The sequence below is a fragment of the Leucopleurus acutus genome (genome assembly GCF_964270905.1).
Source record: "Leucopleurus acutus genome assembly, chromosome: 6".
Taxonomy (NCBI): domain Eukaryota; kingdom Metazoa; phylum Chordata; class Mammalia; order Artiodactyla; family Delphinidae; genus Leucopleurus; species Leucopleurus acutus.
In genome coordinates, this window is record NC_139149.1 from 351,695 (window position 1) to 372,262 (window position 20,568).

General features: G+C 40.3%; 1 protein-coding gene across 1 annotated transcript in view; it reads left to right on the forward strand.

The window, feature by feature from the left end:
- The first annotated feature begins 650 nt into the window (after positions 1-650).
- Positions 651-20,568, forward strand: part of PTPN4 (protein tyrosine phosphatase non-receptor type 4) — a 180,181-nt gene continuing 160,263 nt past the window's right edge. Inside the window, exon 1 of the mRNA XM_082841828.1 lies at positions 651-745. The gene's annotated coding sequence lies outside the window, so the exon portion shown is untranslated. The remainder of the gene's footprint in view (positions 746-20,568) is intronic.

Here is a 20,568-nt window from a genome sequence, read left to right on the forward strand (position 1 = left end):
CAGGTCAGTCGGTCCAGCGTGGGGGGGCGGCAGAGGGGTTTCGCAGTTTCAGTGACCAACCGCCGCGGGGCCACGGGGTGGAGCCACGGCGCTCCGCCCCCTCCTCCAGCCCCTCCCACCTATCCAGGTCCCGCCTCCCTCGCACCTGCGCGTCCCCCGCGCTCCGGCTTGTGCAGCCGCTTCCAGCCCGCGCCGGCGGGAGGGGGCTCGGCCTCGCCTCTCGCGAGATCGCCTCCCGTTGCCGCCGCCGCTGCTCCCGGCCGCTGACTGGCGGCGTCTGCGCAGCCGCCATGTTCGGTTGCTATGCTGTGGCCTGGGAGACGGGGTGTGCTTGAGGGAGGAGGAGACGGAGGAGGAGGGGGGGGCAGGGGGAGGAGGAGGAGGGAGGGGCCGAGCGCCCGTTGCACGCTCGCACACAAACGCTGCCCGGGATTGCCGTCCGCCCGCTCGCGCCGCGGTGTTCCGCTCCTCCTCCTCGCGGCCCCACATTGTTCTCTCAGGACGCCGGGGTCCCCGGGCCGCCTTCTCCGCGGCCCCACTGCGGGGCTGGATTAGCTCGTCCCCGCAGGGAGGTGCGGGAGCGCGCGGCAGCCCCGCAGTATGAGGTGGTGCCGGCGGCTCGGGGCCGTGGCGCGGCCGCTGCGGCGCCGGCTGCTGGGCGGGCGCTGAGGGAGCCCCGGGGGCGGCGCGGCCGGGCCTCCAGGATTTTCTTCTGCAGCCGGGAGGACGCGGCTGGGGCACGAAGGTAAGAGGCTCTGGGTCCCCGCCGGCGGCCGGCCCTGCGTGGCGCGCGAGGCTGGTACCTGCGGCCGGATCTCAGGGGAAGATGATGCTTTTTGCCCCCTTCCCTTTCTTCGAGGGGCCTCTGCTCTCCGACCTCCTGCGGGTTTTGGTTGCAGTCTCTGTTGTGGGGCAGCCGGGGGAGAGGGGATGGAATGTTCCACGGCCCCTAAACTCGAGGTGAGGTTTTAGAGTCTTCTGAGTTTTCCATTGCTGGTAGGATTCTTTTTTTTTTTTTTTTTTTAATTGGCTCGTTTGAGCGCTTCCTGCACGGACATACCGTCCCTACCCTTGAAGTTTTCAAAAGCCTTTTATGATTCTGCCGGTGCATACTTGTATTTAGGCATCTGCAGTTGAGCCAGAAGGAAAAGTTGAGGACGTGCGGATGCGTGTCCCATGGTTGCCTTAAGATGAAGCGGTTTACAGTGGCACGCGTGCGTGTACGACGGTTCTGGGGAACTTAGAAAGGGAGACTTTATGCCTGCGAGGCGTCAGACAGCGAACCACGGTGGACCAGTGCGATGTGTAGGATTTTCAAGCGCCTTTTCTAGGACAACCGGTACGTCTGCAATGTGCCAACTGCTTTTAGAGTCAGAGGTTGGAGTAATATTGGGTTGATGTGACCGGATCTCGGGCCCAGTTGAAACAGGACAGTTTAAGCCGTGTTTATGGAGAAGAAAAAACCCAAAAAGCCAAAGTATCCGACTTGTATAGGATGGTTTGCGTAAAAAGAAGACTGTGGAACAGGAAAGCCAGGGCATTTTTTATCCGGATTTATATACTTCTCATTTTTTTAAGGGGGGGAGGAGATGACCTTAAAATAAATGATTACTCAAATCCCAAAAGGTGCTTAATGGAATAGAGCTAAATATTCTATGAGTTAAATCTTGAATTTGAGAAATTCAATCTACAGATTTTTTTTAAAAGGCTTTTTGTAAGCAAAAGTTTGTTTTCTGTACAGAGCTTTATTACTAACTCATAACAAGAGTGCAATCATTTTGTGGATCCCACCATTTTTTGTCAGAATAAATTTATGCTCCAGTTACCACAAAAGCCATTTTTATGTCTCTCTTTTTTTATGGCACACATATCTCTGTCACCGTTTTTCACTGAAACATGTGCATGGTCCCACAATATCATGATCTTGAGTGGTTTATAAGAAGAGAAACATGGTCTTTTTTTTGTATATGGGAATATTTGTGATGTAGCTAATCTGTTTCGGACATTTGGCAAGAGATTTGAAAACACAAGGAGCCATCACTCTTTTGTAGTTTTATTAATATTAATTGAGTAGGTTAAAGTTTAAGTTAGAAAAATCACAGGTTCCTCCAAAGTAGCAATGGATGAGGTTGTGGCTTTCTTATTGCCTCTAACCTGCTTAGATTCTAGGCTGTGGGTATTGAATTGTTTAAACCTTGTGGGTTTTTTCTTATCTTCTAATTGAATATCTTTAAAAATGTCCCTAATAACTTTGTTACTTTAAATTTGTGACACCCAATTTCTAATTTAGGCTAGTCATAAAACCAGCATTGATTGAACACACTTGCTAAAAATACTTTCTGGGTCAGATGTACTTAGGATGCAGCCTCAGGAAAATTCAGTTGAACTGTTCTACTGTGACCAATGTACATTTCATTATTATAGAAGTACTTTAAAAAAATTATAGACTCTCACAATTAGATTTCATCAGTTCAGGCATAGAAGCCTAACTTTAATGTATAAAGTACTTCATGTGGGATAGTAATAAAAACTTTTTAAATGCTTTTTTTTTTTTTAACTTATGTGACCCTCGTAGACTTCTTAAACTCTGATTTGTATACTTGAAATATTTTAGTTTTGTCTGCTAAACATAATCAATGTGTATTTTAGTGTGACAATACAGTGTGCAGTGTTATCTATTTAGTATTTGTTTATGACTTATTCTGAGCTCTTTAAGGGGGGCCGTCTGTGGTCATGTTTTTGAGCAAATTATCTTTAAGGAACAAAGTAAGAATGCCAGATAATTTCAAGGAGACGCTTTTATTAATTGTTATTGAGAGGACTCCCTCCTACCCTCCCCCCTTCCCCACCCCCCAACTTTATATGGTCAGTTTTAAACAACAAGGAAGCTTTAAGAATATGGAGAAATCTTGTTTGGTGGATGTTTAAAGACAAATGTTTTAAAGCTGTCCTTTAATTGTTAGTTATTAGGAATGTAAAATTAGTGACCTCACTACAAATGGCAAGTCTGTGTGACTTAATGTGGCTAAGCATGAATTGTTGCTCCTAAATAAAATTTAGTATTGGCAGAGATTCACTAGTTCCAAACTGAGTTGAATTTTGTTGTTTTTCTGGGTAATAACATGCATGTTATGAAGTAGTTTATGCTGTAGTCTAGATTTGTCAAATTAGTTTACTGCGTTAAGCTGTGAAGCCTTGAAGATTGGTTTAGCATTCTGGAAATCCTTTTTATTGTTTGCCAGAAAAGTACTGTAGGAGGAAGGTGTTATTTCTTCATTTAATATTCAGTTAGTAGCCCAGATGGTGAGAAGGAATATAGTGAAGTATTGTAGGATCTTCTCTAGTGGTGTGGAAGTATGGTACCTAGGAGCAGTGCAATTTATTTCTTTAACTTTGCATGATCAGTCAGTACAATCATATTTAAAACAGGATGGGAAACGAGAGGGGAAAATTATTACATTCTCCTCCATTTCATTAGAGGCAGTTCCCCGCCCCCCCCCCCCCCCCCCGTTCATTCTTCATTTCATTATTGCTGAGCAGAAACGCTGGAAGAGAGGTGCAAGTATTTGGTGGGAACAGAATGAAAATTAGGTACTGTGGATTACCTTGCCGGGAAGATATTAATTTGGGTGAGTTATTGTGCTTGTATGTTTTAACAAGGAGGTTTTATAGAGGAGTAGGAAGAGAAAAGGATCCAGAGGGATGTGTTTATTGTCTGTTATGTGCCAGACAATGTAAAGGGGCTTTTCATGTTATCCCACATAATCATCAAGTACACTATGTGAGGTAAGTATTATTAATCCCCTCCCCCCCCTCCCCTCCCCCAAATGGGGGCCAAGGGAAATTAAATAACTTGTCTAGGATCCCACTGCTAGTAAGTAGAATTCAAGCTAGGTCTGTCTGACTCTGAAGCTTATTCATTAGATCATGCTGTCCAGTTAAACTTTCTGCAGTGGTGGCAGTACTCTTATTTGGCATTGTCAGATGTGGTAGCCATTAACCACGTGTGGCATGGAGCACTGGAAATGTGACTGTCGTGCCTGACGACCTGAATTTTACTTTATTTTATTTTTTTAAATTTTATTTTAGTTTATTTTTTTAGGCTGCATTGGGTCTTCATTGCTGCACGTGGGCTTTCTCTAGTTGCATCGAGCGGGGGCTACTCTTCGTTGCGGTGCTCGGGCTTCTCATTGCGGTGGCTTCTCTTGTTGCAGAGCACGGGCTCTAGGCGTGCGGGCTTCAGTTGTTGCAGCACACGGGTTCAGTAGTTGCGGCACATGGGCCCTAGAGTGCGTGGGCTCAGTAGTTGCAGCACGTGGGCTCTAGGGCGCATGGGCTTCAGTAGCTGTGGTGTGCGGGCTCAGGAGTGTGGCTTGCGGGCTCTAGAGCGCAGGCTCAGTAGTTGTGGCTTGCAGGCTCTAGAGCTCAGGCTCAGTAGTTGTGGCGCACGGCTTAGTTGCTCTGCGGTATGTGGGATCTTCCCGGACCAGGGCTCGAACCCATGTTCCCTGCATTGGCAGGCGGATTCTTAACCACTGCGCCACCAAGGAAGTCCCCGGACTTGAATTTTAAATTGTATTGAATTTTAATCAGTTTAAATTGAAATAACCAGATGTTACTAGTAGCTATAATATTGGACAGCACAACTTTAGATCTTTAGATCTTGCTCCCTAGGAAATCTTAAGTTTTTTTTTTTCTTTCTTTCCAAGCTGCGCCATGCAGCTTGTGAGATATCAGTTCCCCTGCCAGGGATTGAACCCATGCCCCCTGCAGTGGAAGGGCAGAGTCCTAACCACTGGACCACCAGGGAATTCCCGATAATCTGAGTTTTGATATTGAATCTGCCGCTGGCTCGTATATGACATTAGGCAAGTTACTTAGTTCATGAGCCTCAACTTAATCCCTTGTGAAAATGAAGAAGAGGTTATCACTAAAAGATTATCTCCAGCATCCCTTCTTACTCTAAAGTTCTATGATTCTTACTAAAATGTACAGTAGCGTTTAATATTTGCAAGCATTATATCTGAAGGTCCCCTTCTCCTTACACTCCTTGTATAAAGACTTTCGTTTGTTTAGTCGGTTTCTCTTTTTGAAAAGTGTATGTATTGATATAAAGCACACATAAAGGATAATGGATTATTTTCCCCCCAATTGTTTGGCGAAAACATTGTGTAACCAAAGGCAGTACTTTACCTTGGAACAAAGTTTGAATCTTTAAAGATCTTATTTTCAGCATGCCACTTACCATTTGAGAATATATTACAGTTCCCTGTTGCTTATCAATTAATTCCAAACTTGTTTGCTTGTCCTTAAAAGTTTTTTACCAACTTCATCTCACTAACCCTGCTTCTCATTTTTACTTAAGAAGAAAGCATTCTTTTTCTTCCCCTTCTGCCCTTGTTTCTTCAGTTTAAACATTCCTGTCTCCAATCCATATGCCTCTTCTTTAAGTCTTCCAGAGAACTCACCTTTTTTCTGGAAGAATGCTGCTTAATCCAGTCATAATGATCAGCTTTTGAATACTGGTAATAAGTACCCCGGTGTTAATATATGATTGCTTAGATGTAGTTAGCTGAGTTTGTACTTTTTAAGTTTTTATATGTTACTTACTGTGTGTCCTTAATGAACATGTAAAAAAATTAAAAATGGGGGTTGTTTCTTTTGTATTGCCTTACGAATTTAGTCCATTGCTCAGCAATTCTGCTTTTAAAAAGTTGCTAATAAAAAAATTATAAATACTGTAACAACATTCACCCTTAATCACTACTCTAAACGATATTTTTGTTTCCTTCCAGGCCATTGTCCTATTGTATTTTTTTATAAAGTCGTATGGTAGAGATAACAATTTGGAGTTTAATACATTGGAAACATTGTATTGTAGAGGAAGAGCAGTGTAGGGAAAAGGTGACAGACTTGGGGTTGGAATCTGGTCTCAAAAACCTTGGACGAACTGTTTAACCTCTGTGCTTACTTTCTTGTCTATGAAATTAGGATAATAATACTTGCCCTTGAATTGTTGTGAGGATTAGGATAGTGTATATAAAGCATCCAGCATTATTCTTTATTGTTTCATTTTTTAAAAAAATATTTATTATTTGTTTTGGTTATGCCCTTAGTTGTAGCACACAGGATCTTTGTTGCGGCATGCAGGCTTCTTAGCTGTGGCATGCAGACTTCTTAGTTGAGGCCTGTGGGATTTAGTTCCCTGGCCAGAGATCGAACCTGGGCCCCCTGCGTTGGGAGCACAGTCTTAACCACTGGACCGCTAGGGAAGTCCCCCAGCGTTATTCTTTAAATAGAAGAGATGATCAATAAATGGCAACTGGTATTATTTTCCCATCGTCATGAATATAATTTAAACAATTGCTTAGATATTCAGGTGATTTATCAATCAGGTGATTTAGTCATTTACCTCTTGTTAAATATTTTGGTTGTTCCTAAAGTTTCCACTGTTATAATCTGCAGTGAATACCTTTGTGCTTACAGCTTGTTTGTAGGTTTGTTTCCTCAGTCTAAAACTCTACGACTAGGATAATAGTTTGAATATTTCTGTGCCACGTCTCTCACAGAACAGTGGGTATTCTTGTTTAGGAAAAGATGCTAGTTTTATTGTAAAATTATACTTCATTGTTTTAGTTAATGTATTTTGAAAATTTTGGTTTACTGGGGAATGATATAGTGAACATTGATTTGTGTGTTAATTAAACAGACATTTGAATGTCTGTTATAGGGATCACTGGTATACCGGTAAATAAGAAATGATTCTTGTCCTTGAGCTCAAATTCTAGGGTGGTAACATATGTCAACAAACAGTTACAATTCAGAATGACAAGTGTAATAAGATCTGGGGAAAGGAGAAGTGGCATTTGAGCGATGTCTTGAAGGATGAGTTGGAATTGATCTCTGGGTACAGAGAACAGCAATTGCAAAAAGACAAGTATGAAAGGATGCATAGTGTGTTTAGAGAAATGGTCTGTCTATGAGATGCATGTTGGTGTCTGATTTTGTGTGTGAATACAAATACAGATTTGTGAATCCGTGTGCTTGTATATGTGTGTTGACTGTGGTGGGAGATAAAACCTTGTGAGGGTCCTTGTTTGGTCTGTGAGCGCAGTCGTATTAAGACCTTTAGAATAGAGCTTCCCAACTGGGGTGCCCTGAATGGTTTACCATTGTGCCAGAGAATAAGGTATCTGTCAATGTATGTGACCAGAGCATATTGGACCCACCCAGGGTGGTTTCTTTTGACCTAGAATAATCTCTTTGACTTGTCCTAGTGTGCTAAAAATTATTATTTTCTTTGGTGCCAAATTGGGAAAAGCATGGTTTTAGAGGCTCTTAGTTTTGAAGAGTTGATGGTACCCACTCACCCCCTGGCATTCTCAGTATATATAATCAATAATAAAACCAATACCAAACCTGAGAATAAACATAAAGGAAGTCCAGTCAAAGTCCTCCACTTTTCTCCCTCTCCCCTCCCTGTCCCCTGCAGGAATCGCTTCACTGTTTTGTGTGTGTATCTGAGATACCCTTTTTGGTGCTCCTGCCTGTCTTTTTAGTGCCCTACGGTTGGGAAATCAGCGTTTACTTTGGGAGCAATTACAGGTATTTAAATGAGGGAAGATAACTCCTGACTTCTAGATGATGATGCAGAGATACAAGAATGGTGCCAAAATGATGTTAGAAGGAGCAGAGAAGAAACCAGTTAGGACGCTCCTGCAGCGGTCCAGGTGAGAGATGATAAGAGCCAGAAATGAGCACGTAGGCCTAGAACTGAAAACTGACTAGGCAGTTTCACGAGAACTGAGAGTCCATTTGGATGTAGTGAAAGAGGAAGGCTGATGATGATGCTAAGATTTCTTCTTTGGGCAACTGGAAAGGGAAGACCAAATAATTTTTATTGAGTACGCATAGTGAACCAGGCGTTTTGCTAGGCACCAAGGTTGTCATGAGTGCTCGTTGAATTTTAAAAATTAATTTATTTTGAAATAATTTCAAACATACAGAAAAGTTGCAAGAACAGCACAAAGAGCTTCAACCAATTTCCTTTCCCTTGAACTATTCTTGCAACTTAAAAAATATGTTTTTTAACCCCTTGTAATCCCCTTCAACCAATTTCCTTTCCCTTGAACTATTCTTGCAACTTAAAAAATATGTTTTTTAACCCCTTGTAATCCCCTTCAACCAATTTCCTTTCCCTTGAACTATTCTTGCAACTTAAAAAATATGTTTTTATAAGGCTTTACTTTTTTATAGCACCTTTAGTTTCACAACAAGATTTAGGGGAAGGTACAGGGATTTCCCATGAGCCTCCCCCCACCCTCTCCTGTTTCCACACATGAACTTCAACCAGTTTTTAACACTGTACTACGTACACTGTGTGTATATGGAAGATAAGCCCACATCTTGCTGTGCTTGGCTCTCTGTAGTGCGTGCAGTGAGGCCTTCCCTTTCAGATGCCCGAAGAAGGAACCTTGACATTGTCTTCAACCCTTTTCCTCTTCTGTTATTGGATTCTCAAATTTCAGTGAAACTACCTAATCATCTTATTTCTGGTCTCTCATTTTCATCTCTACTTCTGTTTCAGAGGAATGCACCATTTCTCATCTAATTAGACTTTTCTGAACCATTTCAGAGCAAGTTGCAGACCTGATGCCTGTCATTCCTAAGTAATCTAGTGTGCTTTTACCAAAACATGGGCTGTCTCTTACATAACTCCCAAATCAGGAAATCAGCATTGATACAACACTACCTTCAAAACCCCAGATGCCTACAGCTCAATATCAAAAAAAACCAAAACCAAAAACCAACCCAATCAAAAAATGGGCAGAAGACCTAAATAGACATTTCTCCAAAGAAGACGTACAGGTGGCCAAAAGGCACATGAAAAGATGCTCAAAATTGCTAATTATTAGAGAAATGCAAATCGAAACTTCAATGAATATTACCTCACACCAGTCAGAACGGCCATCATCAGAAAGTCTACAAATAATAAATGCTGGAGAGGGTGTGGAACATTCCCACTCTTGGTGGGAATGTACATTGGTGCAGCCACTCTGGAGAACAGTATGGAGGTTCCTTAAAAAACTAAAGAGCTACCGTAAGATCCAGCAATCCCACTTCTGGGTGTATATCCGGAGAAAACCATAATTCGAAAAGATACATGCACCCCAGTGTTCATTTGCAGCACTATTTACAATAGCCAAGACATGGAAACAACCTAAGTGTCCATCAACTGATGAATGGATAAAGAAAATGTGGTATATATATACACGATGGAATATTACTCAGCCATAAAAAAGAATGAAATAATGCCATTTGTAGCAAGATGGATGGACCTAGAGATTATCATAATAAGTGAAGTAAGCTAGACAGAGAAAGACAAATATCATATGATATCACTTACATGTGGTTAGGGTTACCAAAGGGGAAAGTGGGGCAGGGGGAGGAATCAAGAGTTTGGGATTAACAGATACACACTACTGTGTATAAAATAGGTAACCAACAAGGACCTACTGTACAGCACAGGGAACTATACTCAATATTATGTAATAACCTATGAGGGAAAAGAATCTGAAAAAGAATATATAGGGACTTCCCTGGTGGTCCAGTGGTTAAGAATCTGCCTTCTAGCGCAGGGGACGTGGATTCGATCCCTGGTTGGGGAAGGAAGATCCCACATGCGGTGGGGCAACTAAGCCCGCGGGCCACAACTACAGAGCCCATGTGCTGAGGAGCCTGCACGCCACAACTAGAGATCCTCCACACCGCAACTAGAGAGAAGCCAGTGCACCACAACTAGAGAGAAGCCCACGCGCAGCAACGAAAGATCCCATGTGCCACAACTAAGACCCGACACAGCCGTAAATAAAGTAAATAAATATTTTTTTAAAAAGTATATATATACACACACATATATAATTGAATCGCTGTGTTGTACACCTGAAACTTACATAATATTGTAAATCAACTGTACCTCGATAAAAAAACTTAAAAACAACCCAGAGGCCATTCAGAGTTTTCCACCTCTCCCGGTAGTGTCTTCCTTTCCCTTTTGGTCCAAGATCCAGTTCAGGATCACACACTGTGTTTAATTGTCATGTCTCTTTAGTTTGGAACAGTTCCTTGATATTTCTCTGTCTTTTATGGCCTTGACTTTTCTTGTTCTGTGAGATGTCCCTTAACTTCGGTCCACTCAGTAGTTGCTCATGTGTGGACTGAATGCGTTGGTGCCAAGAATTACCATAGGAATGGTGTGCTCTTCGTAGTGTATCACTGGGAGGCATACGGTGTTGTCCCACCACTGGCGATGTTTAACCTTGAGCACCTTACTGAGTTCATTTCTGCTGGGTTTCTTTATCATACAGTCATCATTTTCCTCTTGTAATTGGTAACTCTTTTGTGGGAAGATTTCCAAGATTTTGTTAATGTTCTATTCCTCATCAGACCTCTGCCCACTGGCTGTCGGTCCACTGATGCCTTCTGCCTGGATCAACCACTGCTATGAAGGTTGCCACCTGCATTTATTAATTGATTGTTTACTGAAAAGTTTTCTTTCTTTCATGTATTTGTTCATTCATTTATTGATGTAAATAAGTAAGGGAATTTATTTCTTTATTCACATCAATATATACCCATGGATTCCTGTTCCTATTCATTGGGTTTTATTAGTTATTATAATTTTATATTTTATTTTGATGCTTACATTGTCCTAGATTTGGCTAGTGGGAGCCCCTTCAAGATGGCTCCCACCTTTTTGACACATCCCCATCCTTTGAGTATTTCCTTACTTTCTGGCACATCAAGATGTTCCAGACTCATTTTGTACTTTTCCTGTCCCAGCTCTGGAATCATCCATTGGAATCCTGATTTCTTTTAGTGGAGGTGGTATTTAGAAACCAAGGTTTGGATGCTCAATGTGCTCATTTCTGCTGGGGTGTACTTACATTTAGGGCAGACAGAGCTAGGAAATATGTGTATATATGTACACATCTGAATCTCTTTCTTCATCTCACTGTGTGTATATTTTAAAAGTTCACAATGATGTATCCATTTCCAGTCTAACACTCCAGGTTTCTTTCTGTCTTTCTCGTCTTCCCATCTCTGTATTTATACGTACCATCTTCAGCAGTGAGATTCGGCTCCCATTGTCCTCAGTACATTTACTTACTTGCTCAGTCCCCTTGTAACTGCTAGTCTCCCTGCCCCAAGCTAGTTGTCTCCTGCCTGCCACCTCGAGGCCCATGCATGGGGTCCTCAGGGCATGCTGTCAGTTCTGTGCTAGGAAGGGAAGGGAACTTCTCATTTAACCTTTTTATTTCCCTCATTTAATCCAAACAAAAATTTGTCAGAAAGGCGTTATCCCCAGTTTTAAAGGATAACAAAGCTGAAATTCAGAAAGGTGTGTGACTTTGGACGTATTACCAGTAAATAGCAGAACAGATATTTTGAATTCAGATGTGCATGACGTTGAAGCATCCTTTTTTCCCCCTGTACTGACTGAATAGCCTCCAGCTTCCTGAAAATAGTTGGGAATTCAGAGTGTCAGAATTTAGGGTTGTATAGATGGTAGTTGAAGCAGTGGATGTGACTGTTACTGCTTATGAATTGTGTGTAAAGTTAGGAGGAGGGCCACTGGCAGGGCCCCCACCAGCATCATTTAAAGGATAAGGGCTCAGAAGAGAGAGGAGAGTCCAGTTGTGTGGGGGGAAGGTGATGGAGGAAGGAGTTACAGGAAGGTGTCAGATGCTGCGGAGAGATGAGAACAAAAGTGCTTTGAATTTGACTGATGGAAAGTTATTATGACCTGAGCTAGTTGGTTTTCAGGTGTGTTCAGGCAGGCCACCTGTATCAGAATCAAATGAGCTACTGAATAAAAAACACCCATTCCGCAAGTTTCATTTCAGACTGTATAGATTTTTTGAAAGGATGAGTGAGGAATGCGGAGGTGATCACACACCTTAATGCCTTAATGCTACTGCTGCTACAGTTATTCTGAGGTATAGTAAAGTTTGAGATTCACTGTAGCAGAAGAGTTACAGTAGGGGGTGTGATAAGAAAGTACATAGAGGAAACTAGACATATGGTGAACGTAGACTAGATAACGCTAAGAAATTTGGTCATAAGGGGAAGAAGGAAGATCTCTTAGGTCATGGAGGAATAGGGAACAGAATCAAGAAAACTGTTTTTTTTTTTTTGGCCGCGCCGCGCGGCTTGCGGGATCTTAGTTCCCCAACCAGATATTGAACCCGGGCCCCTGCAGCGAAAGCACCAAGTCCTAACCACTGGACCGCCAGGGAATTCCTGAAAAAATATCTTTTTTTTTAAGATTACATATACCTTAACATTTTGGGGGGATTAAGAGAAAGAAACTGTAGTGATTATTTGAAAGATGGGTAAGAGAAACTGTGTAGCAACACCTAATATCAAAGAAATGCCCTGAATGAACTTCAGTAGGCATCTGGGCTAGCTCCCTGCCCCCATTTCAAATGATTACCATCTTATGGTGAGTTTCAGAGTTATTCAGGAGTCATTGTTAATCTTGTTTTATTATTAATTTAATGTATATATTGCCTTTTTGTGAGACAGTTGTTAAGTATGGCTACTTCATTCAAATTTCAAAATAATATAAAAAAGCATATATTGAGACTTCTTAGTACTACTCTGTCTCTGTCTGTCCCTCCCTTCCCTGCTCTCTATAGGTAACCACTTTTGTTTTTGTGTATTTTACCAGTATTTATGCTAATAGAAACAAAATATAAATTATTGTTTCCCCCTACCTTTCTATGTAGAAGGTAGCATACTATATTAATGTTTTATTTAGTAATTCTTTCATTTAAAATATACCTTGGAGATCCTTTGACTTCCATATACAGAGAACTCCCCACTTTTTTCCTTCTTTTTTTATGTAAATATAGTGACATATTCTGTTGTGTCGGTATACTATTAGGCTAACTGATCCTAATTATTTAAACTTTTACTCTGCTTTAGTTTTTTATGCCCTTTTTACTTGTGTAACTCCCTCACTTTCACAACTTCTGTATGAACTAGTGCTCCCATGAGACATTTTTCATTAATGACCTGCCTTACTTTCTTTACCTGAAGTCCTCTGATGCCTAGTTGGATAAGCCTTTCCAACTTTGTGGCCAAGGAAAAGACTTCCTGATTTCAGTAGCTCAGATGAAAAACTCAGTAGCTTCTCTTTTTATAAGAAAAAGAGAAAAGGACAAAACTAATATTCATTGAACTGTACTGGATGTTTTAATGTATGAGATTGCATTTAGTTCTCCCACCAACCCTGTGGAGTAGGTAGTGTTATCCCCTTTTTATAGATGAAGAAGCTGAGGCTCAAAAAGCTGAGTTGTCTAGACCTTCACAGCTAGAAAATATCAGATTTAGGTTTTGAAAGTAGGTTAATTTGAGTCCAGAATCTGTGTCTTTTCTGCTGCTGTCCTATTTTCTGTCTCCTACTTTTGAATTCCTGAACTCCAGTCTTACAGCTGGAGTGCCTTTCATCAAGAACCGTGAAAAGAGACATGTTTCCCTACTGTGTGTTTCCGACTGCTGGGATGCCACCTGCTTGTCTGCCCTCTACAGCTAAGGCCCTGCTGGCCTGGGGCACTGCCTCGCCTGCTACTGTAAGCTGTGGATATCATTTTCTCATTGCCTGTCCCAATAGCCTCTCATCAGCACTGTTGAGTTTCCCTTTCTACCCTCATTTACCTTGTTGTAGCCCTGTCACCACTTGGCAGTATGAAGCTTGGGCACAACTTATGAAATTGTGAGGGATGATTTTTTTAAAAGGTCATCGTGTCTTGTCTGGACTTTTGCAGTAGTCTCCTTAAAGTGTATTCTGCCATTGGTTTTGCCCTTTTTTTAACCCTCCTCTATAGTATAGCCAGAGTGATCTGACATGCACATCTGATCACTTTATGCCCCTATTCAGAATTTTTTTTATTGCCTTTCCATCTGTGTGTAAGATAAAATCTAAACTCATGGTCAGCCCCTATCTACCTCTCCAAACCTCACTCCTGGTATTATCTGGTATGCACAGTGCCTTGCATATGATATGTGCTAATTAATATTGACTACACGTTGAGTGAATAGAATAAATGAGTTTTCCAAGGAGATTAAAATTTGGGAAATAATCAGTTTTTAAAGTAAGGTTGGTGTTCCTTTTGTCTGTTTCTTTTTAAGGTATTTCTTATTGCATGGAAGTAAAATATTTTTACAAACTCCAAGGATTTCCGAATTGTTTTACTTACATTGGAATTTTACAACTCTACTTGGTTTATTTATATTTCCAGCTGGATCCATACTACAGTCAGTTACTATGGCGACAGAAGCTACTAGGGAAATGGGGAGTCTTCACTGGAAAGGGTTTTGTGATTTGGAAAAGTTCTCCCAGGTGATTCTGATCTTGTGACCCACCTTGTGTCCGGTTATTTTTATGGTTTTTGGTCTATGTTAGCATAATTGTTTACAAAAGAATTGTGTAGGTCAACAGTTCCTTACATGAAATTCTGAGATCCCCAAGCCCCTGAAAAACAAAAGTTTTTGTAATTCATTTGGCAGCCAAACTTGACATATACTGATGTGAGGCTCTTTATACATTATTTATTCCACTTAGAGTGAACATTCTTAAGGTTCTCTACAGAAGTTTTAAATAGCAGTATGGTTAATACAGGGTGTTACCTAGACAGACCCGACCAAGAATGTTACTTAATATAAGGTAGCTGTGCAGTATCACCTCTTTATAATTTAAATATTCTGAAGTTCAAAATACTTCTGAAGGGGCTTCCCTGGTGGCGCAGTGGTTAAGAATCCACCTGCCAATGCAGGGGACATGGGTTCGAGCCCTGGTCTGGGAAGATCCCACATGCCGCGGAACAACTAAGCCCGTGCGCCACAGCTACCGGGCCTGCGCTCTAGAGCCTGCGAGCCACAACTACTGAGCCTGCGCGCCACAACTACTGAAGCCCGTGTGCCTAGAGCCCGTGCTCCGCAACAAGAGAAGCCACCGCGATCAGAAGCCCGTGCACCGCAATGAAGAGTAGCCCCTGCTCACCGCAACTAGAGAAAGCCAGCAATGAAAACCCAACACAGCCAAAAAAAAAAAAAAAACCCACTTCTGAAAGTGTTTTGAAACCAGAGGTTTCAGATACAGGATTGTAGACCTGACCCAATTTTTACTACCACCAGTTTCCTTAGCAATGGGTGATAAATGGCACTTTGTTTTATTTTGAATGTCTTTTTAGTGATAATGTAGTTGGGCTTTTTAAAAAAAAATCAGTGATTTCATTTCTTCTTGCAAACAGTCTGTAAATTTTTTGTTCATTTATCTGGTAGAGTCTTAATTTTTTTTTCTTACCAATTTATAATGTAGACATTAACTGATTTTTCTGTGAGCACAGTAGCTTGCTTGTACCATATTCTAAGCTTTTTGTATGTAGCATATCGATAGGAAATGCTGCAAGTCGAACACCCATGTGTCACTGCTTGTAGTGTAAGGGAGGTGACTGTGTTCCTTTGCTCAAATTCCTGTGTTAGAGTGAAAACTAAGGTTTTCACCATGGCCACCAAGGCCCACGTGACTCGTGGCCCCTGCTTTCTCTCTGACCCTGTCTCTGACCCCTCTCCTTATCCACTTTTCTCAGGGTACACTGGCCTCTTTGGTGTGCTCCATGTCACGTCTTCTTGCTGTTCTTCCCTCTGCCTGAACACCTTTCTAGGCACGGGCTCCGGGCCAAGCATCCATATGGCTCACTCTTTGACTTCCTTTCAAGTCTGCCAGAAAGTGAACTTCTCAGTCATGCCTGCTCTGAATACCCCATCTATCTAAAATTGCTCCCTGCCCCACATTCCCTGCTCACTACTTTATAACATATATGTCATTTTTTTCCTTTCCTCATTAGAGTGGAAGCTCCATAAGGGCAGGAGCTTTTATCTTGTTTTATTTGTTGATATAGTCATGTTGCTCTTCTCTGTCTGGCACATTATGGAACATTCAGTAGATAATTTGAACAAGGGAAGGGTTAGGGGAAAGTAAAGAGGAACATTAATTGTCTAACATGTATAGACACTCTACTTGAGGCTTTTATTTTGTATAAATTTCACAAATTTTTATTGATGAAATCAAAATACAGTAATTGAATATAGTATTTTGTTGTATTGGTCTAGTAATGAGAAGAATATATTCAGTTTTTATGGGATAATATTTCCCTTAAGTAGGGTTCAAAGTTAGCATCCCCTCTCATCAGATCAATTGAGAATGTTCATCTGTAAAAACCATTCTTAACTCGTGACCCCAAAACAGACAGTGAGCAGGTTTGGCCTGTGGGCCATAGTTTGCTGGTCCCTGGACTGTGCGACTTTTGCCCAAATTAATGCAAACTCCTCCTCAATACGGTCCCAAATATCTTTCCACCTATAATTGTTGCTGTTCCTCTGATGAATTGTTTTCCATCTAACTGGATTACTGTTGTTTCTTAGATTTCTCTGGTTTCTGAGGCTTTTAATAATACTCTGTTTTAATTCTGGTGTAACTAGAATATTTTAATAAAAGCATAATGTGCAGTTCCAAATTTTTTCCTAAAGTCAGTTTTGACTATTTAGAGGCAGTAATGATGATGATAATATGGCTAACAGTGATTAGATACTTTTAAGTGTCAGGTGCTGTGCTAAAGGCCTCTCATGTATTATCTCATTTCACCTCATAGCAACTCATTTTATAGATGAGGTAACTGAGGCACAGAGCGGCTCAGCAGCTATCCAAGGTCATGTAGGTAGTAAGGATTTGAACCTTAAAGCAGTCTGATTTCTGAGCCCACAGTCTTACCTATTACGCAGTATTCCCATGTGTACTAATAGTTTGTATTTTTATAGTCTTGGCCCCTTTGCAGAGTGCCTTCTCTTTTAATCTAACTTTATTTATGAAAGACTGATAATCAGTTCTTTACAACCAAAAAAAGGATCCATGAGAACATGAGGCAATAAGTAGGATTGGATGGTATTATGAGGAGATGTAAAGTCAGTAGCTTTCCCACTGTTTACGCTTTACCCCAATTAAGAGGTATCTTTTATATCATGCTCTTGATAGCTTCTCTTTTACACTATTCTATTTTGTTAAAAAACATAGGTGTTTGATCCACTAATTTGATTTCATAGCCAATGAGTTTCAAATTATAGTTTGAAACATTTCATTACAGTTAGATGCTATAAACTCTATTGTTTGTGTTCAGTTACAAAGAAAATTCTGCTTATGTGAAACAGTTGCTTTCTAAAGGAAGGATAGAAACTCTAGAGGCCAGCTTTCTTTCTCCATTTCTTTCTTTCTTTCTTTCTTTCTTTCTTTCTTTCTTTCTTTCTTTCTTTCTCTCTCTCTCTCTCTCTCTTTCTTTTCTTCCTTCCTTCCTCCTTCCTTCCTTCCTTCTTTTCTTTCTTTCTTTCTTTCTTTCCTTCCTTTCTTCCTTTATTTTTTTCTTTCCTTTCCGTCTAAAAATGCTCTACGCTAAACCCCTAACTAGTAAGAAAATAGTTTTTGCTGAATAAGAGGGGAACACCAAAGCCCAAAAGATGATACCACATATACTACACGGCTGGCCCTTTTTAGACAAGAAGAAAGCAATTTGCATTGGCTGTTGGTACTTTTGAAGGATTGACTTTATTTTTGGAGTCTCCTATAGAAGAGACTAGATCAGAAATTTAGAAAGTGAAGAGGGAAAGAACTAGCGGCTGCTGAAGTTGTTTCTAGTACTTAGGCAACGAGCTACAGACAGGAGAGACAGTAGTTCTTTGACTCACTAGGACAGTTTGTTTTATATCTTTTTTTAGTATACTGTTTCACTGAGTTATTTAAAGTCTCTTTCCCAACTAGACTGTGAGCTCATTGAGGGCAGAGAGCTAGATGTATATATATTTATATCTCTAGCATCTAGTGTTGTGTCTAGTAACTAGGAGCTGCTGACATGTTTACATGAGTAAACAGGTGTATTGAGGGCCCAGGATTAGGGAACTCTTTAGAGGCCTTAGCGGGTTAGGTCTCTCTCTCTCTCTCTCTCTCTCTCACGCACTCTCACAAACACACAGTACTTTCAATGCTATAATGTATAAATAGGAAATAATGAAATGTAAAATATTAAGTAACAGAAAAGGAAAAGCCTCAGGTAAATAAATTTGATGCAAGAAATAGTTCAGATTAGTCCTGTGTTTATAGTTCACAATGAATATGGTATTTATTTTGGCATGGTAATTCAGCATTCTTAGAGGTCAGTAGCAGTTGAATAAAGGGTATCAGAGGACATTTGGAAAATGCTGCCTGTATATCAGCGAATCAGTGTGCATGTCCAGTGCTCATGTCTCAGGTGATTGGTTTGTGCATGATTAACTGAGATATTTTTTTGCTGTACTATACCATTTGTTAAATAAGAAGCTTCTTGTTTAAGTTATTGTATAATAACTACTATGCAAATGTGTTTGGTATATTAAATATATATAGAGAAATTTTAGATCAAAACTATTGCTACATTTGATTTTTTTTTTTCCCCTTCTACAGGGTAACAGTGTTCTAGCTCATAGTATTTATTTATTTATTTATTTAGGCTGCACTGGGTCTTAGTTCCAGCATGTGGGATCTTAGTTGCGGCATGTGGGCTTGTAGTTGCGCATGTGTGCAGGATCTGGTTCCCTGACCAGGGATCGAACCCAGGCCCCCTGCATTGGGAGCACGGAGTCTTACCCACTGGACCACCAGGGAAGTCCCTATAGCTCATAGTTTTAACAGTATTGTCCTAAGAGAATCTGGCCTATTCAGTGTTACATTGCCAAGTTTAGTTCAGAGGGCTGAAGGAGCCTTCACTGAATAAGTGTTATAGCAATAAGCTAAGTTACGCAGTCCAGTACTTACAATACAAACATTTTAATTTATAGTTACATCCATATAAGAAATTAAGATTGTAGCAAAGCATATGGTTCATTGGAGAACATCCCATACAAAATGATAATGGTAAGGGATTGTCAGTTATCCTGAAAACTTTTTGTGAGTGGTTAATTGCTTCATAATTTTGGATAACAAAGGTTTTGTTTTTATCTGCTTCTTTTAAGTGTGAAAACAGAATTTGAAAGGAATTTCTTTTTACTCTTTCCTCACAACTTTTTATTTTGAAAAATTTCAAGCTTACAGAAAAGTAGCAAGAATAGTATATTGAACACCTATGTACTCTTCATATAGATTCACCAATTGCCAACGTTTTGCTACTTTGCTTTATCTCTCTCTGTGTTTATATATTAAAAATTTCGGAACTGTTTGAAGGTTGCAGACATCATGATCGTAACACTTTACCTCTAAATGCTTCAGCGTGCAAACATGCATCTTCTAGAAATAAACACATTCTCCTGTATAACCACATGATCACACTCAGGGAATTTAACATTGACACTATATTATAGTACATTGACATTGTACTATAATCTGAAATACATTCTATGTTCAAATTTCTCCAGTTGTCCAAGTCCCATAGATATAGATACAGATATAGATATGACTTTTTTTTTCTGATTCATTATTGGATCAACGACTACACGTTGCCTTGCATTGTTACGTCTCTTTTAATCTACACTGCTTCCCCAGCCTTCTTCTAATCTCTTTCTTCTCCCTTTTTCCTCATCCCCCTCACATTTTTGAAGAATCCAGGCCAGTTGTTTTGTAGAGTGTCCCTCAATTTGGATTTGTCTGATTGTTTTAATTTATTTTTTTCATAATCAGATTCAGGTTTAACATTTTTGGCAGGAATATTACATAGGAGTTGTGTTCTCAATGTGTAACATCATGGTGCCTATTACGGTAGTTGTGGTGAGGTTAAATATGATCATTTGGTTAAGGTGGGATTTGACAGATTTCTCCATTGTAGGGATACCTTTCACCCTTTGTAAGTAATCAGTGGAAAAATACTTTGAGATTGTGTGTGTATCTTGTTCCTCAATAAAATTTCACCCAGTGATTTTATCATTCATTGATGATTCTTGCTTAAATCAGTTATGGTAGTTGTAAAATGGCAATTTTCTATTTGTGTTATTCTACATTTATCATTTGATATTATTCTACAAAGAAGAGTTTTCCCTTCCCTGACTTAAATTAGTATCAGTTTAGACCTATGGATTTTTGTTTTATTCAGAGTATTATCTATTCTTGTTACTATCTACCTTAAAACCTAAGTTGTCTCATTTAACTGGTGGGAGCCCCTTTTAACTGCCTCTCATGTTTTTTTATTTGTTCCCATCAGATTTTTAGGACTTCTTTACTTACCAGCACAAGAGATTTAGCCTGACCTTGTATCTTCTCTGCCCCAGCTCTGGAATCAGCCTTTTCTCCCAAGAAGTCCTGGTTTCTTTTAGTGTGTAGTAGTATATAGGGCGTTATGTACGTTCAGTGTTATTGGACTATTGCTTCTAGGTTCTAATAGTGGACAGAGATAGCAAATATATATAAATTTTAATTTTTTTAAAAAAAGTTTTATTTGAAGTATAACTGGTTTACAATATTGTGTTAGTTTCAGGCGTACAGCATAATAG